The sequence below is a fragment of the Zea mays genome, chromosome 3 (assembly GCF_902167145.1).
Source record: "Zea mays cultivar B73 chromosome 3, Zm-B73-REFERENCE-NAM-5.0, whole genome shotgun sequence".
Classification (NCBI taxonomy): domain Eukaryota; kingdom Viridiplantae; phylum Streptophyta; class Magnoliopsida; order Poales; family Poaceae; genus Zea; species Zea mays.
In genome coordinates this window covers 30,237,767-30,243,850 of record NC_050098.1, presented here as the reverse complement: position 1 = coordinate 30,243,850, position 6,084 = coordinate 30,237,767, and positions in this window count along the sequence as shown.

Here is a 6,084-nt window from a genome sequence, read left to right as displayed (position 1 = left end):
TGTTTTTAGTAGAGTCTCTAGGATATAATTTACTATCTGTTAGTCAATTATGCAATATGGGGTATAACTGTCTATTTACTAATGTAGATGTGTCTGTCTTTAGAAGAAGTGATGGTTCACTAGCTTTTAAGGGTGTATTAGACGGCAAACTGTACTTAGTTGATTTTGCAAAAGAAGAAGCCGGTCTAGATGCATGCTTAATAGCTAAGACTAGCATGGGCTGGCTGTGGCATCGCCGCTTAGCACATGTGGGGATGAAGAACCTTCACAAACTTCTAAAGGGAGAACACGTGATAGGTTTGACTAACGTTCAATTCGAAAAAGATAGACCTTGTGCAGCTTGTCAGACAGGTAAACAGGTGGGAGGAACGCATCACAGCAAGAATGTGATGACCACAACAAGACCCCTGGAGCTGCTACATATGGATCTCTTCGGACCCGTCGCCTATCTAAGCATAGGGGGAAGTAAGTATGGTTTAGTTATTGTTGATGACTTTTCCCGCTTTACTTGGGTGTTCTTCTTGCAGGATAAGTCTGAAACCCAAGGGTCCCTCAAGCGCTTCCTCAGGAGAGCTCAAAATGAGTTTGAGCTCAAGGTGAAGAAGATAAGGAGCGACAACGGGTCCGAGTTCAAGAACCTTCAAGTAGAGGAGTTCCTTGAAGAGGAAGGGATCAAGCACGAGTTCTCCGCTCCCTACACACCACAGCAAAATGGTGTGGTAGAGAGGAAGAACAGGACGCTCATCGACATGGCAAGGACGATGCTAGGAGAGTTCAAGACCCCCGAGTACTTTTGGACGGAAGCCGTGAATACGGCTTGCCACGCCATCAATAGGGTCTACCTTCATCGCCTCCTCAAGAAGACGTCGTATGAGCTACTAACCGGTAACAAACCCAATGTATCTTACTTTCGTGTATTTGGGAGCAAGTGCTACATTCTAGTGAAGAAAGGTAGAAATTCTAAGTTTGCTCCCAAAGCTGTAGAAGGGTTTTTATTAGGTTATGACTCAAATACAAAGGCGTATAGAGTCTTCAACAAATCATCGGGTTTGGTTGAAGTCTCTAGCGACGTTGTATTTGATGAGACTAATGGCTCTCTAAGAGAGCAAGTTGTTGATCTTGATGATGTAGATGAAGAAGATGTTCCAACGGCCGCTATGCGCACCATGGCGATTGGTGATGTGCGACCACAGGAATACTTGGAGCAAGATCAACCTTCTTCCTCAACCATGATGCATCTCCCAACCCAAGATGACGAACAGGTACCTCAAGTGGAGGCGTGTGATCAAGGGGGAGCACAAGATAATCATGTGATGGAGGAGGAAGCGCAACCGGCACCTCCAACCCAAGTTCGAGCGATGATTCAAAGGGATCATCCCGTCGACCAAATTTTGGGTGACATTAGCAAGGGAGTAACTACTCGATCTAGATTAGTAAATTTTTGTGAGCATTACTCCTTTGTCTCTTCTATTGAGCCTTTCAGGGTAGAGGAGGCCTTGCTAGATCTGGACTGGGTGTTGGCCATGCAGGAGGAACTCAACAACTTCAAGCGCAATGAAGTTTGGACACTGGTGCCTCGTCCGAAGCAAAATGTTGTGGGAACCAAGTGGGTGTTCCGCAACAAACAGGACGAGCACGGGGTGGTGACGAGGAACAAGGCTCGACTTGTGGCAAAAGGTTATGCCCAAGTCGCAGGTTTGGACTTTGAGGAGACTTTCGCTCCTGTGGCTAGGCTAGAGTCCATTCGTATCTTGCTAGCATATGCCGCTCATCATTCCTTCAGGTTGTACCAAATGGATGTGAAGAGCGCTTTCCTCAACGGGCCAATCAAGGAGGAGGTGTACGTGGAGCAACCCCCTGGCTTCGAGGATGAACGGTACCCCGACCACGTGTGTAAGCTCTCTAAGGCGCTCTATGGACTTAAGCAAGCCCCAAGAGCATGGTATGAATGCCTTAGAGACTTTCTAATTGTTAATGCTTTCAAGGTTGGGAAAGCCGATCCAACTCTTTTTACAAAGACATGTGATGGTGATTTGTTTGTGTGCCAAATTTATGTCGATGACATAATATTTGGTTCTACTAACCAAAAGTCTTGTGAAGAGTTTAGCAGGGTGATGACGCAGAAATTCGAGATGTCGATGATGGGCGAGTTGAACTACTTCCTTGGGTTCCAAGTGAAGCAACTCAAGGACGGCACCTTCATCTCCCAAACGAAGTACACGCAAGATCTGCTAAAGCGGTTTGGGATGAAGGACGCTAAGCCCGCAAAAGACTCCGATGGGAACCGACGGACACACCGACCTCAACAAAGGAGGTAAGTCCATTGATCAAAAAGCATACCGGTCAATGATAGGTTCTTTGCTTTACTTATGTGCTAGTAGACCGGATATTATGCTTAGCGTATGCATGTGTGCTAGATTTCAATCCGATCCTAAGGAGTGTCACTTAGTGGCGGTGAAGCGAATTCTTAGATATTTAGTTGCTACGCCTTGCTTCGGGCTCTGGTATCCAAAGGGGTCTATCTTTGACTTAGTTGGATACTCAGACTCCGACTATGCTGGATGTAAGGTCGATAGGAAGAGTACATCGGGGACGTGCCAATTCTTAGGAAGGTCCCTGGTGTCTTGGAATTCTAAGAAACAAACTTCTGTTGCCCTATCCACCGCTGAGGCCGAGTATGTTGCCGCAGGCCAGTGTTGCGCGCAACTACTTTGGATGAGGCAAACCCTCCGGGACTTTGGCTACAATCTGAGCAAAGTCCCACTCCTATGTGATAATGAGAGTGCTATCCGCATGGCGGAAAATCCTGTTGAACACAGCCGCACAAAGCACATAGACATCCGGCATCACTTTTTGAGAGACCACCAGCAAAAGGGAGATATCGAAGTGTTTCATGTTAGCACCGAGAACCAGCTAGCCGATATCTTTACCAAGCCTCTAGATGAGAAGACCTTTTGCAGGCTGCGTAGTGAGCTAAATGTCTTAGATTCGCGGAACTTAGATTGATTTATAGCATACATGTGTTTATGCCATTGATCATGTTCCTTATGCATTTTGTTGCTTATTGATGGTGCTCAAGTTGTACAAGCACTCCCCGGATCTCACAAGTCCTTTTTGCAAGTGATGCACACATTTAGGGGGAGATGTGCTACAACTTGACCCTTTGAGACTAACCATTTGTTTGAGTTTGCTTGATTTAGTCTCGAAGGAGATTTGAAAGGGAAAGGTGGACTTGGACCATGCAAGACTTCCACTGCACTCCGATGAGAGGGTAACTTATTCCAAGTTCATCTCTATGATCTTATTGCCTTTGTACTCTTAATTGAAGATTTTGGTGAGGCAATGGGGTTAAAGGGCCAAGATTGATCCCGTTTTGGTGCTTGATGCCAAAGGGGGAGAAAATAAAGGCCAAAGCAATAAATGGATCAGCTACCACTTGAGAGATTTGAAAATAGTAGTAGGGTAGAGCTTTTGTTTTGTCAAAACTCTTATTGTCTCTTTTGTGAAAAGTTGGCTTCTTGTGGGGAGAAGTAGTAATTATGGGAAAAAGGGGGAGTTTTTGAAATCCTTGATCAATCTCTTTTGGAATGACTCTCTTTATGCTTCAACATGTGTGTTTGACTTAGAGATAGAGATTTGAGTACGATTTACAAAAACAAACCAAGTGGTGGCAAAGGATGATCCATATATGCCAAAAATGAATCAAAATAAATTTGAGGTTTATTTGAAGTGATCTTGCACTTGTTCTAGTTGCTTTATGTTGTGTTGGCATAAATCACCAAAAAGGGGGAGATTGAAAGGGAAATGTGCCCTTGGGCCATTTCTAAGTATTTTGGTGATTGAGTGCAAACACAAGTGCTTAATTGTGAATCTATGCCCATGGATGAACAAGGTGCAAATCACAAGTAAAGGTATGTTTCTAAGCCTTAGTACATTGGTTTTGTGTACTAATATACTTGTCTAAGTATTGGAAACAGGAAGAAAAAGAAAAGAAAAGAGTTGGCTGTGTACAGCAAAGGGGCTGTTTCGGTCTGGGGCACCGGACTGTCCGGTGGTGCACCGGACAGTGTCCGGTGCGCCAGGCTGCCTCGGCCGAAGAGGCCGCTCTCGGGAATTTGCCGACGGCGTACGACTATAATTCACCGGACTGTCCGGTGTGCACCGGACTGTCCGGTGAGCCAACGGTCGGCTGAGCCAACGGTCGGCCGCGCGATCTGCGCGGGACACGTGGCCTGGCCAACGGTCGGAAGGAGGCACCGGACTGTCCGGTGTGCACCGGACATGTCCGGTGCGCCATTGGCTCCCAGATCTCCAACGGTCTGCAACGGTCGACTGTGCTGTTTATGGAAATAAATCGGGCACCGGACAGTGTCCGGTGTGCACCGGACTGTCCGGTGCACCCGACGACAGAAGGCAGGGATGGCCTTCCAGATTTGTTCTCAACGGCTCCTAGCTGCCTTGGGGCTATAAAAGGGTCCCCTAGGCGCATGGAGGAGAAAAACCAAGCATTCCTTGAGCACTCTTGATCACTCACACATCAATCTTGCGCACTTGTTCGACATTCTAGTGATTTGAGCTCCGTTCTAGTGTGCTAGTCTCTTGAGCTCAAGTCTGGGTCTTGTGTGTGCGTATTTGCTGTGATCGTTTGTCGTGTGTGAGTTGCTAATCCCTCCCTTGCTCCGTGATTCTCTGTGAACATCTTTTTGTAAGGGCGAGAGGCTCCAAGTTGTGGAGATTCCTCGCAAACGAGATTGAGAAAAGAAAAGCAAGAACACCGTGGTATTCAAGTTGATCATTGGATCACTTGAGAGGAGTTGAGTGCAACTCTCGTCCGTTGGGACGCCACAACGTGGAGTAGGCAAGTTTTGTACTTGGCCGAACCACGGGATAACCACCGTGTCATCTCTGTGATTGATTTCTTGTGGTTATTGTGTTTTGACTCCTCTCTAGCCACTTGGCAAGAACTGTGCTAACACTTAACAAGTTTTTGTGGCTATAAGTTTAAGTTTTACAGGATCACCTATTCACCCCCCCCCCCCTCTAGGTGCTCTCAGGTACTCACTGTCTTCAAAGCCGGGAGGTTGCTCAACGTAGACCTCTTCCTTGATTGGTCCATTGAGGAAGGCACTCTTCACGTCCATTTGGTAAAGCTTGAAGCCATGATAAGTAGCATAGGCTAATAATATACGAATTGACTCAAGCCTAGCTATGGGTGCATAGGTTTCACTGAAATCCAAACCTTCGACTTGTGAATACCCCTTGGCCATGAGTCGAGCTTTATTCCTTGTCACCACACCATGCTCATCTTGCTTGTTGCGGAAGACCCATTTGGTTCCTAGAACATTTTGATTAGGACGTGGAACTAAATGCCATACCTCGTTCCTAGTGAAATTGTTGAGCTCCTCTTGCATCGCCATCACCCAATCCGAATCTTGGAGTGCTTCCTCTACCCTGTGTGGCTCAATAGAGGAAACAAAAGAGTAATGCTCACAAAAATGTGCAACACGAGATCTAGTGGTTACCCCCTTATGAATGTCGCCAAGGATGGTGTCAACAGGGTGATCTCGTTGGATTGCTTGGTGGACTCTTGGGTGTGGCGGCCTTGGTTCTTCATCCTCCTTGTCTTGATCATTTGCATCTCCCCCTTGATCATTGCCGTCATCTTGAGGTGGCTCATCATTTTGATTTTCTCCTTCATCAACTTGTGCCTCGTCCTCATTTTGAGTTGGTGGAGATGGTTGCGTGGAGGATGGTTGATCTTGTGCATGTGGAGGCTCTTCGGATTCCTTAGGACACACATCCCCAATGGACATGTTCCTTAGCGCGATGCACGGAGCCTCTTCTTCACCTATCTCATCAAGATCAACTTGCTCTACTTGAGAGCCGTTAGTTTCATCAAACACAACGTCACAAGAAACTTCAACAAGTCCTGAGGACTTGTTAAAGACTCTATATGCCCTTGTGTTTGAGTCATACCCTAGTAAAAAGACTTCTACAGTTTTAGGAGCAAATTTAGATTTTCTTCCTCTTTTAACAAGAATAAAGCATTTGCTACCAAAAACTCTAAAATATGAAATATTGGCT